At 40.4% G+C, this 18191-nt stretch overlaps 1 protein-coding gene across 4 annotated transcripts in view; it reads right to left on the bottom strand.

Moving 5' to 3' along the window:
- CAP2 (cyclase associated actin cytoskeleton regulatory protein 2) overlaps nt 1–18191 on the bottom strand; it is a 141609-nt gene that overhangs the window by 104620 nt on the left and 18798 nt on the right. For 2 of the 4 annotated variants that reach the window (XM_072945625.1, XM_072945624.1), the window contains exon 1: nt 10270–10385. The exons of 1 other annotated variant lie outside the window; for it this stretch is intronic. The gene's annotated coding sequence lies outside the window, so the exon portion shown is untranslated. Of the gene's footprint in view, nt 1–10269; nt 10647–18191 lie in introns of those variants that run through there. One more of the 4 variants, XM_006198618.4, reaches the window with a different exon arrangement.

Below are 18191 nucleotides of genomic sequence, written 5' to 3' on the forward strand. Positions count from 1 at the left end.
GGTCTCCTTTGCTGTGCAAAAGCTTGTAAGTTTAATTAGGTCCTATTTATTTATTTTTGCTTTTATTTCTATTGCCTGAGTAGTTTGCCCTAGGAGAATACTGCTAATGCCATGTCTCTCTGGAATAACAAAAGTACTAGGTTTGCTGAAATTCCTTCTAATCTCAAAACTCTAGCATTCACTGTAGGATTTATAGACAACTGAATAACAGATCCAGCAACTCTCTTAAAAGAAAAACTCTAAGAATCAGTTCTTAAGCAGTGGGCCCGTTTTATGTATGAACATTTTCAACACGTGCAACTGTGATCATTTGATTTAAAATAGCCAGGTGATGACGGATTTGGCCCAAGAGCTCCCTGCCAACCTTTTTTTTTTGCTTCTTCACATGTCTCCAGCCTCCTGGGTCTGCTTTCATTCTTGACTTTGATTTATTACTTGTGACAAAATCAGAGTTTTCAAATAGAGCTGTGGACTGCCTAAAGACTAGAGGTTCTTTTTTGCTCTTTGGACCTGGGAGCCCAAAGTAAAGAGGAAACAGAGAGAGAGGAGAAAGCAGAAAGAAAAGAACGGCGGGATGTGTGGAGAACAGGGGAGAGAGGATGAGGGAAGGGGAGCCGCTACCAGTGATGGAACAGTAGCCTCAGAGGGAACTACAGCCTGTCCCTAAACTGTGTTCAAAACACAAAAAGCAACTCCCTGACTTTGGAGGTTGAACAACAGCAGGGGAGTGGAGGAGGGCAATCTAAACTTGAAAAAAGGATCCATTTCTGGGTTTCTTCCTCTTTTCCCTTCAGAGTTGACCTGAGGTCGGAACTGCACAGGGAGTGCAGGCAGCAAACTCCGAGGGAACCTCCTGTTTTTGGGCGGAGGACTTGGAAAGGAGGCTTCGACAAGTGGTAGAATGTGAAGGAGAGTCCGGGTTGTTGTTGGTTTTCTTCTCTCTCCCAAGGGTGGCTGCAGTCACAGAACTGCCTGGCAGAGCAGTAAGCAGCACAGGCAGCTAGAATTTCTCCAAGAAAACCCTGGTCTTACTGCCAGAAGAGCAGGGAAAGGGGCCTTTGTGACCCAAGGAGTGTAGGCAGAATCCCTGTCATTTTTCCCTCTTATTTTTCCCTCAGTGCTTTGCCCTAAGGATGGCCCCCATGTTGGGGAACCATACTGCAGCAGCATGAGCAGCTAAAACCTCAAGAGAAATCCAGTCTTTCTGGCCATAAGACTAGGAGAAAAAAAGGCTCATAGGGGCAGAAGAGTGAGGGAAGGATCCCGGAGAGAAGACAGCTGATGAAGGGGGTCTCTTGATGTTGTGCATGAACCAGTGGGAACCCCAGTTGTGCCCCTGAGCTGTGTATGTGTGGGACAGATCCAAAGGCTTTGAGAACTGCACTAGGATATGTAAGTTCTGCTCAAGTCCCACTACTCAGCTCCCAGACTAACCCCTAAATAGTGCTTCTGGGGGATCCAGTATCAGCAGAGCAAAGGCTTGAAAAAATGAACTGATATTGGAACCACTGCCCACAGGATGCAAGACAGAACTGGGCTGACTCTCTGATAAAAACAAAATTTGAGCATTTCGAAAGGACTCAGAATCTCACAACATGATACTCAAAAAGTCCATAATTCAATCAAAAATATTTGACATGCAAGAGACCAGGGGAAATGTGACCAGTTCTCAAGGGAAAAGACTATTAACACATACCAACTCCAAGACGACACAGATGTTGGAATTATCACATAGATTTACAGGAGCTGTTTTAACTATGCTCTAGAAAATAAAGGTAAACATTCTAGAAATGAGTGGAAAGATAGACATTCTCAGCAGAGACATAGAACCTAAAAAAAAGAAACAAGTGAAAATTTTAGAACTGAAAACTGCAATAACAGGTAAAAAATGCACTGGATGGGCTCAGTAGTGGAATGGAGATGACAAAGGGAATGCCAATAAATCTGATGATACAGATAACCTGAAGAACAGAGAGAAAAAAGGTTGAACAAAAAAGTGAATGAAGCCTAAAAACCCTGTGGGACAATATTAAAAGGTTTAATATTTGTATCATTAGAACCCCAGGAGAGGACAAAGTGACTGAGGTAGGAAACATACTTGAAAAAAAAATGAGGAGAAAAAAAAAAAAAAGAATGGCCAAAAACTTCCCAAACTTGGTGAAAACTATACATTCACAGATCCAAACAGTGCCATCTGTCTGGTTATTACACATATACACACACCCACATGTAGTGCCTTACAGTGAGTGCCTCGGAGGGGAGAAGAGGAAAGATGAGTGAAGTGAAGATACAACTGCCTAAAAAGAAAGAAACAAACGAACTGTGATGGGTTATTATTCTCTTTGGGGAGACGTCACAAGTATCAAGAACCTGAGTTCTTGAATGCCTTCTCTAAATCTAGCAGAACAAGGAATCACTATGTCAATCAATACATTGGTTCATTTATCAAGGGCAAAACTTGCAGAAATGGTTTGCCACATCACAGACTCTTGATTTTTGGTCAGAAAACAGACACAGGATAAACTACAAAGGGATTTTCAAATTCTTACTTGAATACATCCTAAAAGAATTTCATAAAACTGTCTTGCACATTTTTAGGTTGGCATGTAAAAACTTTCACCAAAATGTGAGTTGTTGTGAAGTGCAGCACTCTGTACTGACAGGTAAACGTGAAACTACTTTATCACTTGTTGAAATATATCCACTGAAATCCATCATCATTCATTTTAAAAGAATACATAAACAGGCTACTTTTTGACAATCACAAATTCTGTACGATTATATTTTTTCCTTGAATTTATATTTCCATTCTTCTTGCTTTGTAAGAGTTTATCCTAGCTTTATGTTTTAACATCCTTTATTATACTTATTATACTTTTCTGCATCAAAAGAATATATATGTATGTGTGTATATATATATATAAAAATTTAAATTCAAGGGTTAAAAAATGCTCTTCTGATTGTTACCATTGTAACTCTTATTAGAATAAAGTCATCAAAACAACAAAAATATTACAAACATTGACAGATAATTACTAAGTGTAAATAAAAGCATTTTTATTGGAAAACGCTCTTTTGTTTTTCAATTATTTCATGCATATGTGGCTGAGTACACTTATTGCTAGAATGAGTCAGGGTTAAAGATTAATGCGATTCTCAATTTCTGTTTTTATCAATATAAATGCTGAGAAACTGTTCACACAAATGAGGAGAGGAGAAAGGATGAAATTTTGTAATAGAAATGTCATTCATTTCTTTAAAATTCTTCTGAGTTATATACTAAACATTTCATGGTGACTAAATATCCAAATTAATCTAATCATCAATGTAAGGAAGAAGCGGGGACGATGGAAATTTAGTGAGTAGCCTAACTACTCATCCATCTGGGTTCTCTCTGCCATTTGTCGTCCACGACTCAGCTATTTTACAACTCTGTAGCGATAGAAGTTAACTTGTAGAAAACTGATAGTAAAGCAAGGAAATAATTGTGAATAGGCATGTAAATAAAATTTATTCTGTGGAAGGTTCAATGGACTTACCTCTCCCACTGTGGAAGAAGCCAGTTCACACCTATTAAGCAAATTCATTTTAGCATTCCCGTCAATGTCTCCCTTGAACTGATTTAAGACCTTTCTGGCTCTCTCATTTTTTAATTAGTTTTTAAATGTTCATTTTTTTATATGTATGAGAATCATGATTTCATCTTTTAAAATTTATCCTTTAACATTAGTTTATAATTTGATTAGATTGACTTTCAGTTGTTTGCTTGTTTGTTTGTTTGAACAAAGATTTAGAAAACTGAAGACTTGTAAGAGTATCTCTGTCCAGGTATTAGAATTATTCACTTTTGTCACCCCTAAAACTGGTATTCTGAAATATCCCCTATTCTTGCCCTCTCCATCCCCTAGGTTTTTACATCCTCGGGCAGTGCGTTGTAGTAAAATGGGTAAGAGATAGGCCTTTTAGTAAAATGGACTAATAAGATGGGTTAGAGAAAGGCCTTTCTTATGTAAAGAGAAAGGTGATTAAGGAAAAGGAGGTGTGAAAGGGAACTTGCACCCCTGTTACAAATCCACTCTCTAGAAGTCAGTCTTAGGTAAAAAGCACTTATGAAAGATGAAGATTTATAAACGTATCTTCTCCAAACACTCACGTGCATGGATCTTACAGAAGTCTTTGTGTATAGTAAACGTACCCAGTTTGAAAACTCCCAGCCAAAAGCTAGAAGCATAAAAATGAGCCTCATCCCTAATTCAGTATTACCTAGGGACTCATTTGCATTAACAAACCTCTTTTTTAAAGTTTTCAGTTACTGAAGAACTTTAGAAAATTGTCCAACTTCCACTCATAAGAGGCACTGAGAAAGGAGTCCTAGTGAAGGGAGAGGCCATTGGAAGCAGGAAGAAGAGGGAAAGGAGAGTGTCCACGCAGCGGGGACTCTGCACAGCCAGTGGTACCATGAGAGTACTAAGAAACAAATAAGAATGGAAACGGAGCAGGGGGAGTCAATATTCAAACTTTACAAATTTTGCCTTAATACCTGAGAACCTGCACTATACCCCTGGAAACCTCTAGCCACAGCTTTTATCACGCTAGAAAGTGAGGCCAAGCAACCAATTAAATGGACATTTCCATCAACCTACTCACTATGCCAGCTATCTGAGCTTCCTGCCACTGGACAGAGGTGAACAGAGGTACCAGGCAGTATTCTTTAGACGGAAAGACCACTCTTACATCACTCTAATCCCTTACCTACACACTCTGGGCAATACACAGGCTTCTAAACCGAGACGGCAGAAAATGGACATCCCCAGCTATGCATCACACTATAGTCAGACTGAACTATACATCTACCACCCAGAAGTCTATTTTACCTGGTTCTGGAAAACTCGACTGGCCAGTTTATTAGTGTGTCCAGTCTGACTGCTTCTTGTTGCCTTAGATTAAAATAATCAGTTCATCTGATAGGAATTCAGCAATTCTTCCTCAAATAAAACTAAGTAGAAACCAGGTTGGAACGAATGATGAAAACCACCTAAGTCGCTCCTTTGAGACCTATGTTCACAGTTTCATGGTCTTTATATCTTCCTTCACTGCTATTTACCTTCGCATCTGCAGTGATTTGCACTGCTGGTCATACAACAGTCATTCATAATAGGGGAATGAATCAATGGATCCCAGAGTTTCTCTGGATCTCCGTGGACTGATGCCAAGCAGTAACGGTTATTTTCTCATTAAAGTGTGCACAAATATGGACACAAGACAGCCAGTGTTGTCTATGTACTTCAAAGTCTGTCTTTGGTGTCTGCAGCATCCCGCTTCTCCAGGAACCATCCTCCTCTTCAGTACTACCATTTAGACCACCTCACTTCGGCTTTCAGAATCCCAGAACCCTACTGCTCTTTAATACCCCTTTCTGTCAAAACAAGAATGATTTTAGGTTAGACTTTTGTATCACAGAATGGCCTTTAAATTCTGAGAAGCTGGGGGTCATCAGGAACCTCGAAAGTTACGTAATTCATCTATTCATCAGACAGAGGTGAAATTTTAATTAGGGATGACTGCACCTTCTCCACTCGGCTAAGTGGTTAATGAGAAGCAAGGATTATTAGATGTCTCACTAACCAGACAGGGCAGATGAAGATCACATCCATAATAACTGAAAGTTCTTGTTTTAGACAACTTCCATGTCCCTTCCATATAGGGCTGTATAATGAAAGGGAAACCATCTTATTATATGTAACTTCTCAGTAAAAGAAGATATGTTTTCCTAAGTGGGAAAGGGGTCTAGTTTAGAAAAACAAAACGAGATGGAATTCCCCTGGATATAAAGCTCATGTTAAAAAAAAACAAATATTGCATGATTTCACTTATTTGAGGCATCTAGAATAGGCAAATTCATAGAGACAGAAAGTTGAATGGTGGTTGCGAGGGGCTGGAGGAAGAGGGAAATGGAGGTTTGTCGTTAATGGGTACAGAGGTTCAGCTGAAAGGATGAAAAAGTTCTGGAGATGGATGATGCTGATGGCCGAACAACTTTGCGATTGCACCTAATGTCATTGACTTTCATGTTAAAATGGTAACTTTTATGCCAATTAAAAAAATTTTAAGAAACTATTACATTTTTTTAATTCTAAAAAATTTTAAAACTTTTTTTAACTATAAAAAAATCTTATAATGGCCTGTTCTGATCTTAGGGTGCTTGCCCCCTTCCTAAGTACAAGTAGAAATCTCCTGAATGAACGGCCAAAGCTCACAGCCTGAATCAGGGCAGAACCAGAAAGAGCCCAATGCTAAAATGCCAGATTTCCAATTGGTTTATTGTTACCAGAATAACCAAACTAAATCATGTTAGAAATACTGAACTACTCAGCAGTATACATATACAAGGAAAATGTTAAGTGAAATTTATACCATGCTTACTGTCTCTTTGATTTAAAAGTTGTCCTCTGTCCCATCCTAAAACCAGGTGATATCAGGGGCTGAAGATGCTCATATGCGATTGGAGTAAGTGGATTTCAGCCGTAAAATTTTAGAATAGCTTTTTTTCATACTTATTAAGACATGAGAAAATAGATACTACAATTAGAATTTAAATAGGAGGAGAAGTCAGGATCTCAGTTCTAACCACTTAGTTTGGGGGAATGAGTAAGTTGAGGATATACCATTAGTGTGTAAGTCAAAAGCAGAATCATCCTCTTTATTTTGGTCATTAAAATACATCTCCAGGGGAAGGTGTAGCTCAGTGGTAGAGTGCATGCTTGGCACACACAAGGTCCTGGGTTCAATCCCCAGTACCTCCATAAAATAAATAAACTAATAAAATAAATAAATAAACCTAATCTCTCTAAATAAATAAACAAAAATACACTGCACATTCATATTCACACACACACACACACGTGTGTCAAGACACATGGAAAAGAGTGTTCAAAAAGAGTGTTCACAGGAACCAACTCTAATGCCCATCAATAAGAGAATGGATAAATAAACCGTAGAATATTTGCCAACATATAATATATAGTTACACACAACAATATGGATGATTCTTTAAAACTTAATTTTAAGATTTTTAAAAGTGAGATGATTGTATACACCCTTTTTATGAACTGAAAAAAAAAAGCTAACCTAAATAGTATTGTTCAGGAATACATACATATGTCATAAAACTATTTGACAATAGAATCAGGGAATGGTTAACACAAAATCCAGGATTGAGGGGGCACAGGGAATGACATAGGAGAAGAGCAAAAGAAAGATACAACAGTATAGGCAGCAATCTAATTCTTTTTTTCCCCCTTGTCTTCTGTTTATTTTTTTAACAGCTTTATTGAGATACAACTCACATATGATATAATTCATCCCATCTGAAGTGTACAAACCAAACAATACAATGATGTTCAAAACCATCACCAGTCAATTTTAGAACATTTCTGTCAGCTCAAAAAGAACACTGTACCCTTCAACTATCACCTACCCACTTCACCAACTCCCATTCCTAAGCAACCACTAATCTGCTTTCTTTCTCTATAGATTGCCTTGTTCTGGACATTGTCATACGAACAAGTCATACAATGTTTGGTCTTTTGGGACGAGCATCTTTCACTTACAATAAGGTTTTCAAGGGTCATACATGTTGTCCATTTCACTCTCTTTTATGGCCAAATAATATCCCATTGTGTGGATATAACACATTTTATTTATCCATTCAGCAGCTGATGGACATTTGGGTTGTTTCTACTTTTTGGTTGCTATGAATGGTGCTGATATAAACATTTGTGCATAGATTTTTGTGTGGACATATGCTTTCACTCCTCTTGGATGTATACACTTAGAATGAAACTGCTGTATCACATGGTAACTCTACGTTTAACTTTTGAGGAACTGACAAGTTGTTTCCCAAAGCAGGTGCACCATTTAATATTCCCACCAGCAACGTATAAGGGTTCCAATTGCTTCATGTCCTCACAAACACTTGTTATCTGACTTTTTCATTCTAGCCATCCTGGGTGTGAAGTGGTATCTCATTGTGGTTTTGATTTGCATTTGTCTGATGAATAATGATGTTGAGCATCTTTTCATGTGCTTATTGGCCACTTACATATCTTCTTTGGAGAAATATCCATTCAGACCCATTTTCATAATGGGTCATTTATCTGTTTATTATTGAGTTGTAAGAACTCTTTGTATATTTTGAATACAAGCTCCTTATCAGGTACAGGATTTTAAAATATTTTCTCCCATTTTGTGGGTTCCTTTTTCACAATTATCTAGTCCTTAAGCCTTAGGTTTTAAAGCCGTGACAAGGTTACAGGTGGTCATTTGAATATGTTTATAGTTTACATAAACCTAGCATATTATTTTTTGTATAATCTATTACATAATGATTGAATTAAAAACAAAACCTCAAGCATAAAGATATCTGTTAGGAAATATTCAACACAAAACAAAACACTCTAATGCCTAAAATAAGTTAATGCTAGTCTTAAAGGCATTTAACTTAACTCCTGGGTATGACTTAAGGCACTCAGAGAATCTGGCCCATTAATACTCTCAAAAGGTTCCTCTCCAAACTCAATCACATGGTAGGTAGGTGTAGCAAACTAATACCAACAGGACAAACCTGCCCCCTCTCCCCTCCTGTTTTTCTATCACCCTTCCTCTCCAAGCTAAAAATGAACTTTACATCTTTAATGCCTGAAAAAAAGAAGACTATTTCACTACTGGTGAAAATCAAGTGACCTTCCAATTTCAGTGACCGTGAGTAAAGTGAAATACGGCCATACCATCCCTTTGGGCATTGTCTAAGGCTGCTTTTAAGCTGTAACAGCACGGATGAATAGTTACTACGGAGACTACACAGTCAGCAAAGCCTACAGGTTTACTATCCAGCCCTTTACTCAAAAAGCTTGCCAAATCTTACCTTGTATCAACATGGTAAATTACTTCTCACTCCTACGATTAGCAGCAAAATCTATTTCCTACAAGCCCACCTTGACAGTCACTCTTATGATTTCTCACAGTCAATTTCTTCTCTTTAATAAATATGATATCTCGATTCTAATTTTATTAAGGATTTTTAGGTTTGGGGATCACAGAGTAAAATAGTGTAGTATCTTTAAAAAGTCATGATCTAGCCATATTCAAAACTATCGGGTGAATCATTTTAACAAACTTTTATCACCTGCTCATTGCATGCTGTGAGTCAAATACTCCTGGGCGCAGTAACAACTACCCAAAACCCCATCCTTGCCCTCAAGAGGCTTACAGTCTAATTAGACTCTAATAACTGTAAGAACAATTTCTCCAAAGACCACTCCACAATTAAACGGGCTTAGATATTTTACCAAGAATTCTAAGACATAGTCCTTAAACCAAAAGAAGCAGTAAAGAAATAATACCTCCAAACAATTCTGGTAAACTTTGGTGCTTTAAGTCCCGCAGGCTTCTGCGTTCCCATGGCTATATAAGTCAAAGGTTCTTGACCTTTTTTACTGTGTTCACCTCCACTTTGGCTGTTTGGGTCTAATCCTACTTCAGTATCCTAAACGCAGCCACTCATATTGACTCACTTTAGAGAATGTATCAATTCAAGTATTGCCAAAACTTGCAGCCTATTCGTGATGCCAGACCCCACTCCCATGGCAGTACAGAAAGGTCGTCTGCTACTTCCACAAACAACCCTCTACCCAAGGAGACTGCGACCCAGCGGTGAGGTGCCCTCTCCGGAGCTGTCCCTCACTGCCTCAGTGGCCTTTACGTTTTTTTCAAAGTGACTCGTGGCCTCGTCAGGTTCTGCAGAGAAGCCAGGTCTGTTTCTTTCCAGCACTTTCTGGCTAGGGTTAGATCCAGCCCAGTGACAGCTCCCCGGACCCCGCACCCCCGTGAGGCTTAGAGCCGAGCGGGCGAGCCCCCCCTAGAACTAGCCGGGCCTGGCGCGCAGCAGCGAGGCCCAGGGCCGCAGGTCCAGCCCCGAGGCCGCTCCGCGCCCGCGCCCCGCCTGCACCCCCGCCTTCCGGGCGCCGCTGCGCTGACCCAGATGGGGCGCTCGCCCGCGCCCGGTCCCCGGCGCCCAGGCCCCCGCTCTCGCCCGCATCCCCGGCATCCTGGCCGCACAGGCGCCCGCGCTGCCTTTATTCCTCGCGCCCTGCGCCCCGGCCCCTCTCTCTGCACCCCACCCACCGAGCGCAACTTCCGAGCGCGGGGCGCCCCCCGCACCTGCACGCCGGCCCCTCCCCACCCTCGTCCGGCCCGGCCGCTCCGGATTACCTGCTTGGGGGTCCTGGGGTCTGGTGCCCGGCAATGCCACGCCGGGTTCGGCCACTCGCGCCCTCCTCCCGCCGGCCCTCCTCCCCTCCGCCTCCTCCCCCCAGAGTAGGAGTCGGTGTCAGTCACGCTGCTCCTGGGGAGAGTGGCCGGCGGCTTCCGGGAGCTCCAAATACAGACAAGCCGAGGGGGAGAGAGAGGGAGAGGGAGGAAGGGAAGAGAGCCAGGCTCCGCGGGTGGGGAGTGGAAATAAAGGGGAGCAGAGAGGAGAGGGGGATGGAGGAGGGGAGGGGCAGATGGGCCGTGGGAGAAAAGAGAGGGAGATGAGGGAGGCAGAGGAAGAGAAAGGGACCCTGCCAAGCGCCAGGCTCTGAAAGAAATGAATTCACCGCATCAGGCAGCATTGCAAAGAAGTCTGGAAAGATCCGAGAGGCTCCTGGCTGAAGGAGCCACAGATAGATTGGCTCCTCAAAGACTTGTGCAGAGAAGTGATGGATCCTTAGGAAGCAAGAGGCATGCCTGTGTGTTCCCCAACCCCAGGATAGGGATAAAGGTCCTGGCTGGAGAGGGAGGTGGACAAGAGCTGCTTTAGCTAGATGTCAAGTTCAGATGCACTCATATTTTGTAACAACATTTTAAACATTTTTAAATGTGTTTAAAGTGTATTTTACATACATAACATCTTTAAAAGAAAGTAAATTGCCTGAATATTTAAAAACAAATGTACCCCCAAACCAATTTACTTTTATGTATGTATTTGTGGCCATTCCTCTTTATATACTGATTATAATTACAAAATGGAGATTTTTACTTTTTTATTAACACTATTAGAAGGAAAATGTTGATGTTCAATTGTTATTAATTTCAATCTAAAAAGTACACTTGAGCTCTTCATTGAATGAATGCTAGGAAAATAATTATAGACAAGAGAGAAAAGGGAGGGGGAGTAATTGATACTTCTTAAAGCAAAATTTCTAAACAAACTCGGATCAGTGTCTAAAAAGCCAACATTCTCTGTCGATGTTAAAATTGCATCTAATTTGGTTCTGTGCATTCCAAGGCTTATTCTGACCCCTCAGGTCACAACTTAAATGAAAGTTTTTCCTATCACACATTGCTCTTGTCCAACAGTGGTGATGAGGAGTGCCTCTTTGCTCCCCTTTGTCTGGAACGAAGGGAAATAAAATGACACTGTTTATGTCATCGATGACATTGCTAAATGAACGCACGCACCGCACATATCCAGAGCCAGTGCTACCCCTACTATGCACATGCCTTGCATTTGGTAGGTATTCAATATACTTATACTGAAGAATGAATGAATGAATGGATGAAATATATATATCTATATATCTACATATATATATATAAGGACACTTATGTCCCAGGAATGCAAAAATATACCCTTAAGAACCAATTTTTACAGGTTTACAGGAAACTTCCAAACATCCAATCTAATATGATTTTTTTCTCTAGCATTAACTTCAATAATCATTAATAGAGCATTTATTTTAGCAAAGCATATTTTGCATTGGAGTATAAAGGATTATGAAGTACAAAAGTGAATAAGAAAATAGCACCCAAAGTAATAAAGTATCTGGGAATAAATCTAACCAAGGAGGTGAAAGAATTATACACAGAAAACTATAAACCATCGATGAAGGAAATTAAAGAAGACTTTAAAAAATGGAAAGATACTCCATGCTCTTGGATTGGAAGAATCAATATTGTTAAAATGGTCACACTGCCCAAGGCAATCTACAGATTTAATGCAATCCCTATCCAATTACCCAGGACATATTTCACAGAACTAGAACAAATCATAATAAAATTTATATGGAACCATCAAAGACCTAGAATTGCCAAAGCATTACTTAAGAGAAAGAAAGAGGCTGGAGGAATAACTCTCCCAGACTCCAGACAATACTATAGAGCTACAGTCATCAAGACAGCATGGTATTGGTACCAAAACAGACATATAGACCAATGGAACAGAATAGAGAGCCCAGAAATGAACCCACAAACTTTTGGTCAACTCATCTTCGACAAAGGAGGCAAGAATATACAATGGAATAAAGACAGTCTCTTCAGCAAATGGTGTTGGGAAAACTGGACAGCAGCATGTAAAACAATGAAGCTAGAACACTCCCTTACACCATATACAAAAATCAACTCAAAATGGATTAAAGACTTAAACATAAGACAAGATACAATAAACCTCCTAGAGGAAAACACAGGCAAAACATTATCTGTCATACATTTCAAAAATTTCCTCCTAGAAGAAATAAAAGCAAGAATAAACAAATGGGACCTAATGAAACTTACAAGCTTCTGCACAACAAAGGAAACCAGAAGTAAAACAAGAAGACAACCTACGGAATGGGAGAAAATTTTTGCAAGTGAAACCGACAAAGGCTTGATCTCCAAAATATATAAGCAGCTCATACGACTCAATAAGAAAAAAATAAACAACCCAATCCAAAAATGGGCAGAAGACCTAAACAAGCAATTCTCCAAGGAAGACATACAAATGATCAAAAAGCACATGAAAAAATGCTCAATATCACTAATTATCAGAGAAATGCAAATCAAAACTACAATGAGGTATCACCTCACACCAGTCAGAATGGCTGTCATTCAAAAATTCACAAATGACAAATGCTGGAGAGGCTGTGGAGAAAGGGGAACCCTCCTACACTGCTGGTGGGAATGCAGTTTGGTGCAGCCACTGTGGAAAACAGTGTGGAGATTCCTCAAAAGACTAGGAATAGACTTACCATATGACCCAGGAATCCCACTCCTGGGCTTGTATCCAGAAGGAAATCTACTTCAGGATGACACCTGCACCCCAATGTTCATAGCAGCACTATTTCCAATAGCCAAAACATGGAAACAGCCTAAATGTCCATCAACAGGTGACTGGATAAAGAAGAGGTGGTATATTTATACAATGGAATACTACTCAGCCATAAAAACCGACAACATAATGCCATTTGCAGCAACATGGATGCTCCTGGAGAATGTCATTCTAAGTGAAGTAAGCCAGAAAGAGAAAGAAAAATACCACATAAGATCGCTCATATGTGGAATCTAAAAAACAAAAACAAACAAACAAACAAAAACAAAGCATAAATACAGGACAGAAATAGACTCACAGACAGAGAATACAGACTTGTGGTTACCAGGGAGGTGGAGGGTGGGAAGGGATAGACTGGGATTTCAAAATTGTAGAACAGATAAACAAGATTACACTGTATAGCACAGGGAAATATACACAAAATGTTATGATAAATCTCAGAGAAAAAAATGTGACAATGAGTGTGTATATGTCCATGAATGACTGAAAAATTGTGCTGAACACTGGAATTTGACACAACATTGTAAAATGATTATAAATCAATAAAAAATGTAAAAAAAAAAGTGAATAAGGCACAAATCCCCCCCTGAGGTTTATCATACAGTGAGAAGATGAAGAGTATAAAAATGACCAGAGTATAAGAAGACTATAAAAAATGTCCTAAGAGACGTATGGACAAAGTTTGGGGATGTGCAGAAGAGAGGGGGTTGCTTCTGGTGCTGGGGACCAGAGGATGCCTCCTGGTGGAAGGAAGAGCTGAGCCTTCAAGCAGAAATAAGACAGTAAGAATAGGCAGTGGGGGAAGGACATTCACGAGTAAATGACAGCAGGAACAGAAGTGGAGAGGTGATAAAGGATGGGGCATGTATGGACAGTCAGTGAGCGTAGCAGAAATGGAGAGCTGTGGGGCTCAGGTCTAGGAAGAAAGGATACTCAGCTGGTGGAGGCCTTCGACCTTAGTCTACATTGTTTGAAACCCAAGGGGCAAGCATTGGGGGGTTATTAACAGTTTTGGAGCAGAGTCATGACAACAACAGTTAATTTGGTGGTGCTGTCTGGGATTGGAAAGAGACAGGAGTCAGGGAAACTGTCTCAGAAATAATTCACTAGTTTGGAGGGGAAAGTAAAGGCTCTTAACCTGGTGCCTGAACTATCCCCTTAACTGACTCCACCTCGCATAGCTTCCACCTGCTGCGTGGTGGGTCCCTCGATGGGGCTAGCCCCAGTGAACTCTTCTTCCTCACAACTAACATTTATCGTCTGTATTTTCCAACTAGCCTGAAAAGTTCCAAGAAAGCAGGGGTCGTGTCTGTTTAAAGGTTCGAGACTATTTCCCAAGGCTGACACAGAAAGGTCAGTGAGTACATATTTATGGATACATTTTCCTCTTGTAGGATTAGCCCTGAAGGTGGTAGAGTTGGAAAGAAGAGGACAGATGCAGGGCTTGTCTAAATCTTTTCAGACCTCGAGATTCCAACCCAACCTCGCCTTCTCCATAGCAGATAATCTCGTTATCTGCTGTACAAGGAGGCCAGAGCCATGTCAACTTCTACATCTTTTCCTTAGAGTTTCTTTGAATTAATGTCTCAGCAGAGCTAACCATATTCTCATCTCATTCTACCTGGGGCCTCGACATTGCAGCTGAGACTCCTCCTCTCCACTGGTTTTGTCCCTCTGGAGAACACTCCAGTTGCCACCAGCCAGGGCTGCACCAGAAAGCGGATAACACAGTAGACACATGGGGAAGAGGGGAGTCCACTGTTGGAATGTCTGTGGTTCTGCCTTTCTTTTTATACTGTAAAACTTTTGAATTGACTATTTTTATATGAAGGGGCTTTGCAAGAATCATGACACAGGGTAGGTGACTCAGGATCTCAATGTTCATACTCTATAAAGCTCTTACAAGAATCTGGTGAAATCCAGGCTTCCATGATCATCTCCTAGAATCTGCTCCTGAGGTCCGAGTGCACCTGCAGATCAATCTGACACGCAGGAGGCTGATCCTCTTGGCTGCTGAGATGCTAAGACCAGAGTATTGCCCCCTGGCTATTTTACTTGAGTCCCCTTTCCCCTTTTCTGGTCAGAGAATGGAAAACACCAAATGGACACAGTGTTCTTTTTTGGAGCTTTTCCCAGCCCATGACAAGGAAAGGATAATGATGACATGCCTCTACAAACTTGCCTTCTCAGGAGTTAAAAGAGTTTTGAGGAACATGTTACCAATGTCCCATGAGAGTCTGCATTTCATTTTAGTAAGTCCCAGGTGGAGAGTTATCAATGGCAATTATACCAGCAGTTGATCCACACATTGTCAGTACTGAGAATGCCACAACCTAGGCAAACAGAGCATTACAGTCACAGCTAAGACTTCCTGAGCACTTACCATGGGAATAAGTTCTTTACATTTTCTTCTCAAAGAGGGAACCAGGGTAGCCCAACTCTTGCTTCCTGACCCTCGTCCTCTCCACTGGAGCACCGGAAGCTTGTGCTGGAGAAGCCAAAGACTCTGAAATTTAAAATATTCCAAACTTTTGCCATGTGAAGGTTCTTAGTAAAGATTTCTATCTTACTTGCTTTCATATGTCCTGACTCAGTAACTACAAGAGAGAGAGGGCTCTTTGATACTATGCTGTGTGGTCTGATTTTCCCTGCTATGAAGGAGTTGCACTGAGCTTTCCCTAGACGGAGCAGCTACCAAGTAAGGCAGAACTGGCCACAATGCATAACCTTTGCAACACCACCTCCATCGCCCACCTGCCTTCCACAACACACAGCCCCAGTCTCCTTTGGCCGCACCTTGTTCTTGGTTACATAATTCTAGCGCTTGGAAACAAATTGGAGGTAGCAGCACACAGCCCCCTTTTTCCCAAGGTGAGGATTCTTAGTTATTATTTTGATGGTTCTGTTCACCCACAAGTGGGAGGTGGGTGGGAAAGATGAGCACAGAAGCCGAGTGGAGGAACTATGAATAGAAGAAAGCCAAGGTGAGCAATGCCAGTTTCCCCAGCACCGCAGACATTAAGAATGACACTTTTTATTTGTTCAGTGAACAGAGATTGTTAACCTCAGATCCCAGACAGGCTTCAGGAGTCTGTGAGCTCCATGAATCGTCTGTAATGGTTTAGGTTTTGTGCATTTCTCTGAGCAGATGAGCCACAGCTTTTATCATATTTTTTCAGAGTCATGTATGTCTAACAATCAATCGAGATATCAATGATGTTATAGAAGTGCAAAACAGAGACGTGGTTCCTTCCTGCCGTTTCTTTCCAAGTCCTTCTGCAAAGCCAGCATCTCAGGCTCAGGTGAACACAGGCTCTGGTTCTCCAGAACAGAGGTGCGATCAGCCTCACTGAACAGAATCATCCAGGCAGATCATGTTTGTTATGTTCACCCTTTGGGGAATATCTTCTTTTTTTTAAGGGCACCTGTGATGGCCACACCTTAGAGGGATAACTCGCTAATCCCCCACACTGGAGGGGATGGGGTAAATAAGGTTCAGAGGCATTTGAGAAGATGAAGAGGTCTGGTGGACACCACTCAAATCACAGGGCACGTCCCTAATAACTCACTTTGTGGATAAGGCTGTCCCTGCATGAAAATTTTATGTAACTAGAAATAGATAAGACTGCTGGTCTTAAACCTAAGGATTCTTTTTATATTCCGCTCATCTGTTGGAGCTATACCTAAATAGTCCAGTCCACATTCATCTCTTCCTCCTGAATGAATACCTTTAAATCTGAATAAATTTACAGTTTATTCATTAAATTATAAAGAAATTACTCTCTTAAAATGTTTTTCCTGTTTTCTGTTTTCTAAGTCTCCTTTATCTATCGTCAAGTGCCTAAAAGCAGGACCATACATATCACAAATTTATTTTACATCATTATGTAATGCTTAAGAAAGGGCTGCCCATAGTCTCTTCCTCTCGGCTTGTGTTGACAATTAGCCTCCATTCACCTGTTGGCAAGGTGCCCCTGTGCCAGGCACACCTGCACAGCTGTACCCAGTGGCCCTAACCAAGGACAGAACATGACATGCAATCAGCGTCAGTTAGCAGTCTCGTTGGTTTGCTTACTGAAACAGATCCAGATTTAAAGTCAGAGTTCAGAGGAATAGACAAGTGTGTCTGAAATAGTACAGAAAATTAAACTATTGCCCACAGTGTTTAATAAATATTTTTAAAATTCTAATTATTGGAAAGAAATGAGATAAGGACTTTGAAAACAGAATAAGAGAAGTAATCGAATTAATTATAATTAGTTATAATTAATCAATAATTATAATAATAAACAATATTAATAAAACAGAATTAATAAGAGCCAGATTTAAAAGTTTAGAGACAGTCTATACGGAAGAGATTATCCAAGAGAATTGAAGAGATCTGGCAGCCAATTTAAACCCAGAAAAGGTAAAGAAAAAGGGGCCAACACGGTATTTAATTCTTCTGAGTATAAAGAAGGCTTGAGAAAGTGAATTGCCTGAGACCAATAATTAAACAAGAGTTTATGAGTAGGAAGGCAAGATTATTTATCTTTCATTTGAATGGGATATCTTAAAAAGGATGAAAATATAGAACAAAAAATAAACACATCATTCTAACATGACACACTAGTATCTGTATGTTCTTTCATTTCTTTTGATATTTCCTATATGATATATTTTGTAGTTATAAGTTAAAAGTGAAGTCAAAATGTGCAACTAGAATAGAGAATTAGATTTCAGTGTGAAAAATAAGAGTACGTTTATTAAGCGGAACACACTTGCCTCTCTTATTTGATCACGGCTGAAGTAATGTTCATACACTGTTGCTTTGAGGTGGGCTGGCTAATGACAGAGAAGAACGAAAGACTGAAAGACGTGGAAAAGTCTACCTAGAATTTAGCCAGAATTAACAACCCCCTTTTAAGGGACAGAAATGCCAACAAAATATCCATCCCGCTGGCACACAAGGCTCTCGTTATGTATTGATGGAACTGATTATTGTGAAACATGCCATCTAGTTAGGGAAAAATCTGGAAAACATGCATTGTCTAGAAGAAACTTTCATTGTTCAAAACAATTTAAAACA

Source organism: Vicugna pacos, chromosome 20, assembly GCF_048564905.1.
Source record: "Vicugna pacos chromosome 20, VicPac4, whole genome shotgun sequence".
In the NCBI taxonomy this organism is placed as follows: domain Eukaryota; kingdom Metazoa; phylum Chordata; class Mammalia; order Artiodactyla; family Camelidae; genus Vicugna; species Vicugna pacos.